The 14285-nt window shown below is 44.0% G+C and overlaps 1 long non-coding RNA gene across 1 annotated transcript; it reads left to right on the top strand.

The window, feature by feature from the left end:
- Positions 1–9542: 9542 nt before the first annotated feature.
- Positions 9543–13858, top strand: LOC119621941 (uncharacterized). The gene is made up of 4 exons (XR_005238574.2): positions 9543–10112; positions 10403–10507; positions 11059–11220; positions 11980–13858. It is a non-coding gene; the product is annotated as an uncharacterized lncRNA (long non-coding RNA).
- Positions 13859–14285: the final 427 nt, after the last annotated feature.

The raw sequence follows: 14285 nt of genomic DNA, 5'->3' as shown, positions 1-14285 counted from the left end.
CAGTGGCAGAGAGAAAAAAATGGAAATAAATAAAATACTTCAACATTTTACATGTGCTATGAAAGAAACAAACCAGGGACTGAAGGAGGGTTTGCTTTAGGTGGGCTGGTCAGAAAAGGGCTCTTGGCAGCTGTAACATTTTAGTTGAAGCTAAAGGAAAAGGGGAAGCCGGACATGTGAAGGAGGGGATAAAACCTCCTGCAAGTCTCATTGAACTCCATGAGGAAACTGTGAGGATGCTCGGGGAAGTTTTTTTTATCATAGGAAGAAAAACTTGGAAACAATGTAGAGATCCATCATTAGGGGAATGAATAAGTAGAAAATATATATGAATACTACATATCAGTTAAAAGCTATGAACTAGATTTATGTACAGCAGTATGAACAGACCTGAAAAACTTAATGTTGAGGGGAGAAAAAAACTCGGCGATTTACAAAACAATTTATGCAGATATTTAAAAACCCACAACTACCCTACATATTTTCAAGGCCACGTGTACATCTGAATAAGTGACTTGAGGAAAGATTGGAAGGACAATATATGAAAGACACTGGAGATGTGCTTCTCAGAGGTCTGAACTTGGCACAGGAGACCACTGAGGCTCGGCATTCGGTTTCCTCTGCAGCTTTGCCACCTGACAATTAAATCCTTGGTCTGATTTTCAGCACGATGTTCCCTATGGCTGCAGCAGGCCTTCTGCCTCTACAGTGTGCTTTAACTTACAATTGACTGACCTGAGCTTGTCATTTTCCTTCTTCAAAGTTTTTTGTTTGTTTGTTTGTTGTTGTTGTTGTTGTTTGAGACGGAGTTTCACACTGTCACCCATGCTGGAGTGGAGTGGCATGATCTCCGCTCACTGCAACCTCCACCTCCTGGGTTCAAGCGATTCTCTTGCCTCAGCCTCCTGAGTATCTGGGACTACAGGCATGCACCACCGTGCCCAGTTAATTTTTTTGCATTTTTAGTAGAGACAGAGTTTCACCATATTGGTCAGGCTGGTCTCGAACTGCTGACTTCAAATGATCCGCCCACCATGGCTTCTCAAAGCGTTGGGATTACAGGCATGAGCCTGGCCTCAAAGTTTTAAACATAATCAAAGGCAGACAACTCTTACACAATGCTTATAATTGCCATTGCCCCCGTGCTGTTCAAGTGCCTCCAGCTACTGCATCAGCCAGTGTTTCACCTCCACCTGGAAGTCATTCCAGTTCCCCACCAGTGGGGTTTTTCTAGATCCAAGGGCTACCTTCTTTTTCCTATTTTACCACCTTGTCTCCCTTAGAAGTAACGATGATGGTCATCCTTGCCTTATCACTATTTGTGAAGGGAATGCTTCTAATACCTACAGGTCACGTTTGGCAGGCTTCCAAATTAACCTGCCTGGGGAGGTCTTGTGGTTCCTGACGACCTTCTGTCCTCAGCAAAGAATCTTCTTGTGAGCTCCTCAGACTGTTGACATACTGATTAATGCATAACCCACTGACGTTGAACAAGACACTGATTTGTTTCTGAATCCTGAAGTTCTACTGATTGTTCTGCATATAGAATATTGTAGCCCGCATGTTGTCATCTGTAGCCAATGACTGTAACCTCTGTACTGTACCCTCCAGTGCAGAGGGTACGACTCCTCTGGGAAGGAGGCCCCTCTCTTCTAAACTTTCTTATAAAAGCCTTCCACCTTGTAGCACACTCTAGAATGTGCCAGCCTTTTTGGTATGTCTTCCCAGGTCAAGCCTCACATTTGGCTTCCAATACAACTTTATCAAATCAGCCTTAGTTTTGGTCAACACTTTCAGATGTTAGTTAAGTTTAATGTTACAACTTTTCTTCTCAATATGTTGTGGAAATATGTTCATCCCAATAAATATTTATACACAGTCAATCCTTATAATAATAATAATAATAATTATTATTATTATTATTATTTATTTATTTATTTTTTGAGATGGAGTCTGGCTCTGTCGCCCAGGCTGGAGTGCAGTGGCCGGATCTCAGCTCACTGCAAGCTCCGCCTCCCGGGTTTACGCCATTCTCCTGCCTCAGCCTCCCGAGTAGCTGGGACTACAGGCACCCGCCACCTCGCCCGGCTAGTTTTTTTGTATTTTTTAGTAGAGACGGGGTTTCACCGTGTTCGCCAGGATGGTCTCGATCTCTTGACCTCGTGATCCGCCCGTCTCGGCCTCCCAAAGTGCTGGGATTACAGGCTTGAGCCACCGCGCCCGACCTAATAATAATAATAATTATTTATATTTTTTGAGAGGGAGTCTCGCTCTGTCACCCAGGCTGGAGTGCAGTGGCGCGATCTCAGCTCACTGCAAGCTACGCCATTCTCCTGCCTCAGTCTCCCAGGTAGCTGGGACTGCAGGTACCCGCCACCATGCCCGGCTAATTTTTTGTATTTTTATTTAGTAGAGACAGTGTTTCACTGTGTTTGCCAGGATGGTCTCGATCTCCCGACCTCGTGATCTGCCCGCCTCAGCCTCCCAAAGTGCTGGGATTACAGGCGTGAGCCACTGTGCCCGGCAGTCAATCCTTATTATTAGGGATTTTGTATTTACAAAGTTGCCTACTCACTAAAATTTATTTGCAACCCCAATTCAATACTTGAGTCACTTACATGGTCATTCACAGACATGAGCAGAGCAGCAAAAAAAAAATGTTGCTCAATGCAAAGATTCCCAGCCGAGTTCAAATGAGGCAACCTCTGCCATCCTGTTTCAGCTGTCATACGCAAAACCAGCGCCCTTTCCACGGTTTACTCAGTGCCACATTTTCCCCACGTCTGTGTTCACTGTTGATGACTGTTTAAAGTGGTCCCAAGCACCGTGCTGAAGGGCTGACTAGTGTTACCAAGTGCAAGAAGGCTGTGATGTGCCTTACGGAAGAAATACATGTTAGATAAGCGTCATTCAAGCATGAGTTACAGTGCACTTGGCCAGGAGGTGAATATTAATGAAGCAACCATGTATATTAAATAAGATGTCTTTAAGCAGAAACACAGACAAAAAAGGTCACATACTGAACAGTTGATGAAAGTGTCACGAGCAGAGGCTCACAGGAACTGTACCCCCGTATCGCCCTGGAGGTAGTGGTTCAGTATTCACGGACTCGGGGTTCACAGGCACTCTGTCGAGCCTAACAGATGCCATGTAATGAGATCAACTGCATACATTAAGATTAAAAAAAGTTGCATGGGAAAATCCTTGTACTGAAAACAGTTCATGTTCTATCTGAAATAAATTGTAAGTATCTATGTGCTCTCCCTCTAATTGCATTTCCCTGACGATTTGGGTCTCCTTGACAGTTCCTAGTTTTGCAGAATTTGCTTATAAAATTCCTTGTAGTTACAATCTACGTTCCATTTACATTGTTACATAGTTTCTACAGTGGTCATATCAACTTATTCCATTCTCCTTCTATTAACTCATTAATGAGAAAATACTCTCAACATTAATATTATGAGCTATATATGTATATGCACATATATAACTATATATACATACTGCATGTATATTGAACATGCATTATCATAAAATTAATAACTGAAAACTGATCTTCCAGTTTGATCCATTGAAGCACATAATCTTTCAAGGAATAACTTTCCATTCTTCAGTATTATTTTACATCTCTTGATCAAAATCTATATAAAAGAATAAAATTATTCAAAACCCACTTCAAAAGACAGCAGTGGCAAGTGTCATAAAAATTATCCATTACAATTCAGAATTTCTTTTTATTTTCTTTCCTTTTTTCTTTTTTCTTTTTTTTTTTTTTTTTGAGACGGAGTCTCGCTCTGTCACCCAGGCTGGGGTGCAGTAGCGTGGTTTTGGCTGATTGCAACCTCCACCTCCTGGGTTCAAGCAATTCTCCTGCCTTAGCCTCCCGAGTAGCTGGGATTACAGACATGCGCCACTACGCCTGGCTAAATTTTGCGTTTTTAATAGAGATGGGATTTTGCCATGTTGGCCAGGCTGGTCTCAAACCCCTGACCTCAGGTGATTTGCCCACGTCAGCCTCCCAAAGTACTGGGATGACAGACGTGAGCTACCGCTCCCGGGCCAGAATTTCTTTTTATTTTCACAAGCAAGGTCGTCCCTTTTAAGAATTGCTTGACACTTAAAGGGATGACCTTTTCATCAGCTCTCTTTAACACAAGATTAAACGATTTGCGCTGACTAGGCTTCCTTCCACCCATTGCCGAGGGAAGCTGTGTGTGGGTTGAGGAATGTGTTCAAAGTTTAGTGAGTTAGCAAGTCTGCCTCAGCTTTCACTTCCTGCTTGTGCAGGGTCTCGAGGTCGGTCAGATGCAAGTGTAAACCGGGGCCTGTCTTGTTCCCTAGATCTCCCTTTGAAATGTCTTGCTGATTGCTTGCCTGCCCCAAGTGTTATCACAGCCTTAGGAGATTCCATGCTCTGCTGGCCTCAGATTGCTATCCAATATTATTGTTTTCAACAAAACCAAGGGAATAGAGCTTTTCCTTGACACTCCAAATCATATCAGCGCCTTTGGGCACCAGTAAGGCAGCCAGTCCCACCAATACTGCACCATGGAGCTGGGGCAGGGGCAGGTGGAGTGAGAACGGGAGCAGTTCTAAGACGATGTGTCACACAATTGGTTGATCTTACCAAGGTTCAGTAGTTTCTCTTGAATAAATGCTTTTCGGCTTGTTGTTCGCCTTTGGTTGATTTCCAGAGTTCTGAAGTAATTCTTCTTAGTAATTTGCTATTTATTTCTTAGTTGCTTCTTTTGGGAGAGAATGTGTCAAGGTCCTCTCTCTGTTCTTCTGGAAGTTCCCCATGGGTATAATTCAAAATTTTCTGTTTTAATTTAATCTAATATATCAAAAATATCATTTAAACATGTAATTTATATCAGTATTGTTATTATTATCATTTTGTAGAGATGGGGCTTCGCAATTTTGCCCAGGCTGGTCTTGAACTCCTGGGTTTAGGAGATCCATCTGCTTCTACCTCCCAAAGTGCTGGGATTACAGGCCTGAGTCACTGTGCCTGGCCTATCGCAGTATTATTAATGAAGTATTTTGTTTTCTTTTTTTTTTTGTACCAAGGTTTTATAACTGATACATATTTTACACTTATAGCTCATCTCAATTTGAACTAGTTACATTTTCAGTGCCTAATAGCCACGTTGGCTGGTGGCTACAAGATTGGACACACAGTTTTAATTGTTGCTAAAGAAATGCTGCTGGTTTTCAGATATTAATCTTATGTGTTGTCACCTTGCTAAATTCTCTTGTCATGTCTAATTTCCTGTCTTTAAATTATTTGGGGCTTTCTAGGTAAAAGATTGTATCATCTGCAAATAATAATGGGCTTGTTTCACCTCTTGGTCTTTACACGTCTTATTTATTTTTCTTCTGTTACTGTGTGCTACCCTAAAGTGACCAGTACAGCTACAAATGGAAGCAGTGATAGTGGGCAACATTGTCTTGTCAGATCTTACAAGAAATATGGTTAACATTTTGCTGTTAAGAATGCTGTCCGTAACAGGTGTTGATGGCAACTTTTCATTAGATTGAGATGGTGCCTTTCCATATCAAATTCATACACACACATTCTTGGTGGGCATTTTATTTGCTTTTTATTCTTCTTTTGAGGTGATTACGTGGTCTTTATAGTAATATAAAATTACATTTAGAGTTTCTTTAACTTTAAGCTACTTTTTTCATTGGGGGAAAAACCTTTTATATATTACACTTTTCTGGGTCATTGTCGCAATTTTTTAAAGGCTTTTTGTGTCTATGTCCATGAATGAGATTGGCCCCCACTCTTTATTCTCCTGTAATTCATTATTCAGCCAGAAGCTGGAAAAGTCTTAGAAATACTGAACTCATTACTTCTCTATAGAAAGCTATCAAAAATTTCTAAGTTTATTTAAAACAAATTTAAAACCATTATTCCGGCCAACAAGGCTTTACAAAATCTAGTATATCTTATGCTATTCTCCATTTACCTTCAGCCTTTTTCAGTGCTACTCAATGTTTTTCTGGATAGCTTATCTAGTTCATTAAGACAAGAAAGATAAATAAATGAATTGCAGAAAACAAACAAACAAACCCATCATTATTTGTGGATGCTATCATTGTATGTATAGAAAATGGAAAATACGTCTGTAATCCCAGCACTCTGGGAGGCCAAGGTGGGTGGATCATCTGAGGTCAGGAGTTCAAGACCAGCATCATGAAACCCCGTCTCTACTAAAAGTACAAAGATTAGTTGGGCATGTTGGCACACGCCTGTAATTCCAGCTACTCGGGAGGCGGAGACAGGAGAATTGCTTGAACCCGGGAGACGGAGGTTACAGTGAGCCGAGATCTCACTACTGCGCTCCAGCTTGGGCGACAGAGTGAGGCTCCATCTCAAAAAAGAAAAGAAAAGAAAAGAAAAGAAAATGCCAAATAAGGCCCAGCATGGTGGCTTCTCCTATAGTCCCAGCACTTTGGGAGGCTGAGGAGGGCAGATCACTGAAGCTCAGGAATTTGAGATCAGCCTGAACAACATGGTGAAACAACATCGCTACAAAAAATACCAAAAAATTAGCCAGGCTTTGTGGTGCAGGCCTGTAGTCCCAGCTACTGAGGAGGCTGAGGTGCGAGAATCGCTTGAGCCCAGGAGGCAGAGGTTGCAGTGAGCCAAGACTGTGCCACTGCACTTCAGCCTGGGCAACAGAGCCAGACCCTATCTCAAAAAAAAAAAAAAAAAAAAAAAAGGAAAGAAAGAGAAAATGCACAACATAACCTGTAAATCATTAGCAAAGTGGATGGATATAAAATCAGTGTAAAAAAATCAAATATGTTTCTGTCAACAGTATATCTTAGCAAAGATTTATCATTCCTACCATTTTACCTTATGGTAAAAATGATAAAACTTTGCTAAGGTATCTTGAGGAAGACCTACATGAAGATACCAAATTCACTGGGTAAAAGACTCAGTATTAAAAATATGGCCCATTCTTTCCAAATCGATCCATTAGATCAATCACAAACAAAATCCCAATGGGGCTTTTTGTAGAAACTGAGAAGCTGATTCTAAAAAAATATAATAAAACTACAAAGAGCCAAGACTGACCAAGTGACTTGAAGAAGAATAAGGCGGGAGCACATGCTCTAACAGATATGACAGTAAATCTGTAGTGACTAAGACACCATGATGTCGGTACAAGGATAGATAAGTAAACCAACAGAAAAGAATAGAGAGCCCAGGAACGGATCTCCGTGCATTGGGTGCCTCTGGAAAAAGATTCCGGACTCTGATATTTGCGGCAAGAAGTTTCATAAGGAGCATTCTCAGTAAGAGGACCTTGAGGTAAGGAGCATTCTCGGTAAGAGGACCTTGAGGTGAGCAGATGTGCTGCTTCAGCTGGTCCTCTCAGGAAATCTGGGTCTGAAGTCACCCGTTGCTTCAGCTGGTCCTCTCAGGAAATCTGGGTTTGAAGTCATCCTTCACAGTTGTCCCAGTTGAGTTAGGAGGTCCCGATCTTTATATTCCAACGGTGACCAGTCATTAGAGATAGGCTGACCCCAGGGAAGGCATGTAGCTTTGAGAAAGAAGCTTCCTTAGGTTGAGGGCAGTTTGTAGACAGTGAGTCATCTGTAAGCCAGTAGCCGGAGCAGTGAGTGTGCTGGTCCTGAAGTGGCATATGGGTGGCACAGCACCATGTCCACTGCAGGCCACCCTTCCACTGCAGTAAGCCCATGCCGTCTGGAGCTACTCTTCCAGGTTTCTGGCTGGTCTCTTTTCCTGAAGAGGAGATATGTTAATGGGATGAGGTTTGGCACCTTCTGCTACAGCTGGTTTCCAGGCCACAGCTGGTACCCACCGTCTCCCTCTACTTTCCAGCTTAGATTCTCTGCACCTGTGGCTAGCTCCTTTGCTGGAAGGTAACCCAGGCCCTCAACCCTGTGTGGTCTAAGCCCCGAGTCACCCTGTCCTTCTCAGGCCACGGATTACTTACTTGTCCATTTACTGTTAAGACTGGGAAAGAGGCTGGGCACGGCTGTAATCCCAGCACTTTGGGAGGCCAAGGCAGGCAGATCATGAGCTCAGGAGTTCAAGACGAGCCTGGCCAACATGGTGAAATCCCGTCTTTACTAAAGATACAAAAAATTAGCTGGGTGTTGTGGCGTGCACCTGTAATCCCAGTTACTCGGGAGGCTGAGGCAGAAGAATCACTTGAATTTAGGAGGTGGAGGTTGCAGTGAGTTGAAATCGCCCCATTGCACTCCAGCCTAGGCGGTAGGTTGAGACTCTGTCTCAAAAAAAAAAAAAAAAGACTGGGAAAGAGGGTACCAAGATCACCTGAATTGGTCGCTCAGTGTCTCACTTATCTTCGGTGTCCCCATGATGTAACAGCAGTCCTGCCTCCTCCTGATCATCAGGGTTAGTCACCTCCAGCAGGATTCTGACTCTTTTTCTTGCCTTCTAATCTCTTGGCACAAGGCACCCAAATAAGGGCAACAGGTCAGCTGTAGCTTAAAGTTTAGTGGGACTTTTTCTGTGTCTTTCTGCATTGTCCCTCTGAGACCTAAGACCTCTCGACCCACAGAGTGTAGAATTGTGGGGAAACGAAGCACAGATTCTCGTCATGGTGTTTTTGCCCCATCACAGATCTCTCTAATACTGCAGGGTCTTCCAGACTTTGTAGCCCAAGTGACAAGGCTGTGTACGCCAGAGCTGAAACCTGCTCTCTTGCCATTTCCTGCTCTGGGTCTCAATCCTGAGTGGCCCTTCCTATGGTCATGGCTGGCCTTAGAGGATGGGCCCCACCGAGCTTCTCGGTGATGCTGGTGACCCTCTCGTCAGCACTTATCTCCTTGGAGGATGGAGCCTCCTCTAGGCCCTCTCACAAGGCAGAGTCAGCTGATGAGTTTTCTGGCCTTGTAGAGCACATCCCCTCTAGCATATCTCCTTCTGGTTCTTATGTTCCCCTCGTCTGCCATTTTCCACAGCACTTCCAGCATTTGCACTTCATGCAGGGTAAGTGGCACTCTCCCCAGGCTTCATCTCTAGCAGCACATTAGCTTTGTCTCCCAAGGGCCTTGCCCAGGTGTTAGTCCTGTGTCACAGCAGAGTGCTCCCGTATCAATAAACTCGCCCTCCCCAGGCTTCTGCTGCACAGCCCTTGATGAGCACCTTTGCGATCCAGCCCATGTTTCCTCTTTCAGCTCCTGCCAGTGCTGTGAAGCAGGTTCACTGTTGACTGTGCTCTACTTACCGCACTGTCTGAATCTGGTGAGACAGAACACCCACATATAAATTACATGAAGAAGGTTTATTTCTTACTCATAGGCAGCAAGGGACAATGGAAGCCTGGAATTCGTTGGAAGCTAATCCCCAGGGCTCAGGAAAGCCGCCTGAGGTTGGATTGGAGTTTGGCTGTGTGTATGCTCCACTTGGACTGCAGCCAAATGGCCATGAAAGAAAGTACATCCTGGGATTTATGCCCCAGGGCAACGTGACTCACTGGAATAAGACACGAAGGACATCCTGCTTCTGGGGCAGGGGGAACTGGAACAGAGCCCAGGCCTTTCCAGCCAGTTTCTCCTTATCTCACGTTGTTGTGTTCCCAGCACATTCTATGGTTTTTCTTGAGAACTGCAAGTAAGAAAGAGGAGAGAACTGGGTTGGTCCAAGGCCATCTGCAGAACTGTCCTGCAAGTATTTGTTGCCAAGGTCCTGCAGTTCCTTTGCCTATGGTTCTTTCCTTCCCTTAAGACGACCAGCACTTGCCTGGCCAGATTACATTGTACCTTGACCCTAGTTACTGGTCTTGGGATTGGGGAAGAAGGGATTGATCTTGAGAAGGGTGCATGCTTTCTTTAAAGGAGAAGCCTCCGGATCTTTTTTACATCTTCAAGCATGGAAGCAGCACTGACTTTTAACAGGGAAGAATGGGCCACTTCTGCAGACCCAGGAGGTTCAGCGCAATCTGAGAATGCAAGATTTTTTAGTGCATCAACACGGATATCCCTATTTCAAGTATCAGGCTCCTATTTGTTTGCAATTAGGATCCTGACTTTGGCATAGCAAACCTACTGGAGTTGAGCATCCAACCTTCTCTGGAATTCTACTATTCTTATGTCTAAGTCCTGTGAGTACTTGCCATATTCTCTTTCTTGACTTAGTGATTGATTTCGTATTTGCTTTATGAGTTTTCAACTCTATGTGCTATGGTTTGAAAGTTTTTGTTTCCTTCAAAGTTTGTGTTGAAACTTAATCCCCAGTACAACAGTATGAAGAGGTGGAGCCTTTAGGAGGTGATTAGGCCATGAGGGCTGTGCTCTCATGAATAGATTAGTGCCTTATAAAAGGGCTTAAAGGGATGAGTTCACCCCTTCTACCTGTTGTGTCATGTGAAGATGCAGCTTTTCTCACTTCCAGAGAAAACAATGTCCATGCCGCCATCTTGAAAGCGGAGACCAGGCCCACACCAGACACACCCAACCTGCCAGTACTTTGATCTTGGACTTTCCAACTTCCAGAATGGTGAGAAATAAATTTCTATTATTTGTAAATTACCAAGTCTGTGGTATTTTCTTATAGCATCACAAATGGACTAAGACACTATGGGAAAGCTATGGCCACACAGGCCAAACAGCCATACCCATTCACTTACCTATCATCGATAGCTGCTTTCCCACTACAGTGGCAGAATCGAACAGTTATGGCATTGTATGGCCCACCAAAGATGAGAATATTTATTATCTAGCTAGTTACAGAAGAAGTTTGTTGAGCCCTGCGTTCTACCATATATTTTAATTTTCTCTTTTGTATATGTATTATATCTCTTAATCTAAAAAAAGAAAGAAAATCTAGCAGCTATCCACTCATCCTGAGAACATATATATAATTATTATGTCTTCCTATAAACAGTTCTTTGATTATTTAAAACCAATCTAAATATTTGCCAAGGGCCTTCGTGGTGAAGGCTTTGCACACCAGCCTGTAATTTAGGTTTGGGGATTAGTTGAGTGACACTTGGGAAACCTGCAGCCCACCAATCTCACCTCACTCTTTTATTCCCCTTCATGCTGCAGCAGGCAAATTCCTCGGTTCAAGGAGGCCCACCAGGTGGCTGTCTGGGGGTCATCAAAGGTGACCTGAAAAGCCCTTTTCTGCACTGGAGACATGACAATGGAATAGGGACAACATCTCTTAACATCAGGAAGGTTACCAGAGGTGACTTGCTGGGAGAAAAGGTGAGAGCAGGGAAGAGACCATGTTTACTATTTGGGGGCATAGTACATTTGGAACAGCGACCCTGGGGGTCAGTTATAAGGCATACGGATGAGCAGAAGGATCCCTAGAGAGCTTTACTCCCAGACAGGAGGAGATGGAGACGTGTGTGTACGTGAACTTGTTCACTGAGAGCAGCTGTGATGATGTACCTAAAATCGGAAATGTGGGTAGGAGTGACAGTGTGCCAGAGCCTAAGACAGGGGTGGTTGGTGGGTCCTTTGGGGAGCGACAAGGGGGTAGTGGCTGCAGCCCCTCCCCAGAGTGTGTGTGTGTGTGTGTGTTATGGTGAATGAAGGGGAAGGGATCGTGGTAATGCATGATATTGCAAGGGTGATGGGAGCATTGGCTTGCTTCTTCATCCTTACAGCTGGGGTTGACGCATATTTTCCCACCTGCCTCTTTGTTAAAATCTTTGCCTTTTTAAGTAGCTGAGAAGGAGGGCGGGGGTAGTGTCATGTTGTGAGCTGAGTCACAGGAAACAGGCTGTCAGACACATATGGGGAAAGGGTGGCAATCTGAGAGGTAGGAAGAGGATATTTCAGGGGGAGAGTGGAGGAAGCTCAGTGAAAGGCAGCTTGGTAGCTCCTGCTCTACCAAGCATTTTCTAGCTGGATGGTGATCACATAGGTCTTTCTGATCTCCTCAACCAGGTTGCAGCTGCCGTAGTGTTCTGATAGCCAATAGCTCACTTCCCGTCCTTTCTGTTCTCCTTCCTGTAGGGTAGAGAGTACTTCGTGGGGAATGTGGTTGGAAGAGCTGGGAAATGCCTGCTTCTGTGGGGCACAGGCTTCCACTCAGAACACGTGGCTGGATCTAGTGCAGGGTGGGCCCTGCTCCATCACCACCCTTGACATGAAGTGGCATTGTGCGCCTTCGTCTTATTTTCCTTAAATAAGAGATGCTTTTAATTTAAGAAATTCAGCCAAGAATTCTGTTGCCTCTGGTCCTCGTCTCCATGTCCTTACATGCCCCACGGCTTGAAGGCGGGGAGCTCTCTCTTCAGGGCCTGCGTTGTTCTCGTAACTTCTGTCCTGCTATGCCAATCCTCAAGCCTAGCGAAAAGTGACTGGAGAGACTTAAGAAAAGAAACTAAATCGGGCTAGGCGCAATGGCTCATGCCTGTAATCCCAGCTATTTGGGAGGCTGAGGTGGGCGGATCGCCTAACGTTGGGAGTTTGAGACCAGTGTGACCAAAATGGAGAAACCCTGTCTCTACTGAAAATACAAAATTAGCCAGGTGTGGTAGCACATGCCTGTAATCCCAGGTACTCGGAACCCTGGAGGCAGAGGTTGCAGTGAGCTGAGATTATGCCACTACACTCCAGCTTGGGCAACAAGAGTGAAACTCCATCTCAAAAAAAAAAAAGAAAAAAAAAAGAAACTAAATCAACATAAGCAGCTTTGATTATTTCATAAAGTTACCTGTTCTCACTTTATTTCAATGTAAAATGAATCTAGGAAAAGTATTACTAGTTATTCAGGAGCTACAGAGGAGTGTTGTGATGGTAATCTAATATTCTTACATTTTAGAATATGTCATCTTCTGCTTTCTGTTATTGTTTGTGTGTGTGTGTATGTGTGTGCATGTGCGCTTATGTTGTGTGCATGCACACCGTAGGGGTTCAGGAAAACACCAGTGTTATCCTGTGGATGTAAGTATGTTTAATCACCTTTGTTAGTTGAGGAAGAGTATGGTGGATGACATTATTGTTCACCAAATATTCACTCCTTCTCTGACAACATCCGTGGGAAGAGGATAATGCCCTGCTCTATTGGTATAGGCCTCAGCCATGTCACTTGGCCAGTTAAATGTAGGTAGGAGTGACGGTGGGCCGCTGCCTAAGCCTTACAGTGTTCTGGGTGTTTCCTTTGCCCCTCTTACACTCCTGCCTTTCACCTCAACCAGAATATGCCTTGGATACATACTGGTCCGGGGAGGAGGAGAGACTCATGAAGGCAGCGTAGACCCAAACCCCAGCTTGGACTCAAACCAAGCTGGGCCTCTCCGAGATCAGCCAAACGCAGCCAGACTGCAGATGCATGAGTGAGAAAGAAAGGCTTGCTGTGGGCAACTGAGTTTGGGGGTGTTATATACACTCTTGTAAAATTAGCTAACTGGTATGGAGACTTCTAACGTCCTAATGTCTAATCTCCCCTTCTTCCTTAGCAGTAGTTCTCCTACCCAATAGTTAGCTGCTGCTAGTCACTTAGCCTAAAGATTGTATGTTTCTGACTCTTGCAGATTGGTAAGGCCTTGTAACTAGTTCCAGGGAATAACAAGTAAGTAGAAATGTTCCTAAATGGAGAGGGTGTACATTTCTGTTCTTTGCCCTCCTCCCATGGGTATAGCACAGGTGCGATGGCTACATCAGGGATCCATAAAGTGCTGCCTAGTGGCTGGCAAGATGTTTCTAAAGTTTTATTAGAATATAGTCATGATGGCTGGGCACGGTGGCGCACATCTGTAATCCCAGCACTTTGAGAGGCCAAGGTGGGAGGATTACTTGGGCCCAGGAGTTTGAGACCAGCCTGGGCAACCCTACCTGTATTGAAAATTTGTACAAAGTAAAAAAGATAAAAATATATAGTCATACATATTCATTTGTACATGGTCTGTTGCTTTTGGATTACAAAAGTGGAATTGATTAGTTATGATAGAGACTTTGTGGCCAGCAAAGCCTAAAATATTTAGTCTCTGGCTCTTTAAGCATGAATTTAGTCACCCCTGGCCTAGAATATGAATTGCCTCCTTATACCATAAAGAACCTGAGAAAACAATATGCTGTAATACAATGCTTTTTCCCTGGGAATTTCTTTCAATATTTACTAGTGTCCATCCACCTTTTAATATTTTTCAGAGATGGGATCTCACTCTGTCTCCCAGAGTGGAGTGTATTGGCGTGATCACAGCTCATTACAGTCTCAAATTCCTGGGCTCAAGCAATCCTTCTGCCTCAGCCTCCTGTGTAGCTGGGACTACAGGTATGTGCCACCATGCTGGGCTAATTTTTTTTTTTAAAGTTTT

The sequence above is a fragment of the Chlorocebus sabaeus genome, chromosome 23 (assembly GCF_047675955.1).
Source record: "Chlorocebus sabaeus isolate Y175 chromosome 23, mChlSab1.0.hap1, whole genome shotgun sequence".
Taxonomy (NCBI): Eukaryota; Metazoa; Chordata; class Mammalia; order Primates; family Cercopithecidae; genus Chlorocebus; species Chlorocebus sabaeus.
This window is presented reverse-complemented; position numbering and strand designations above follow the sequence as displayed.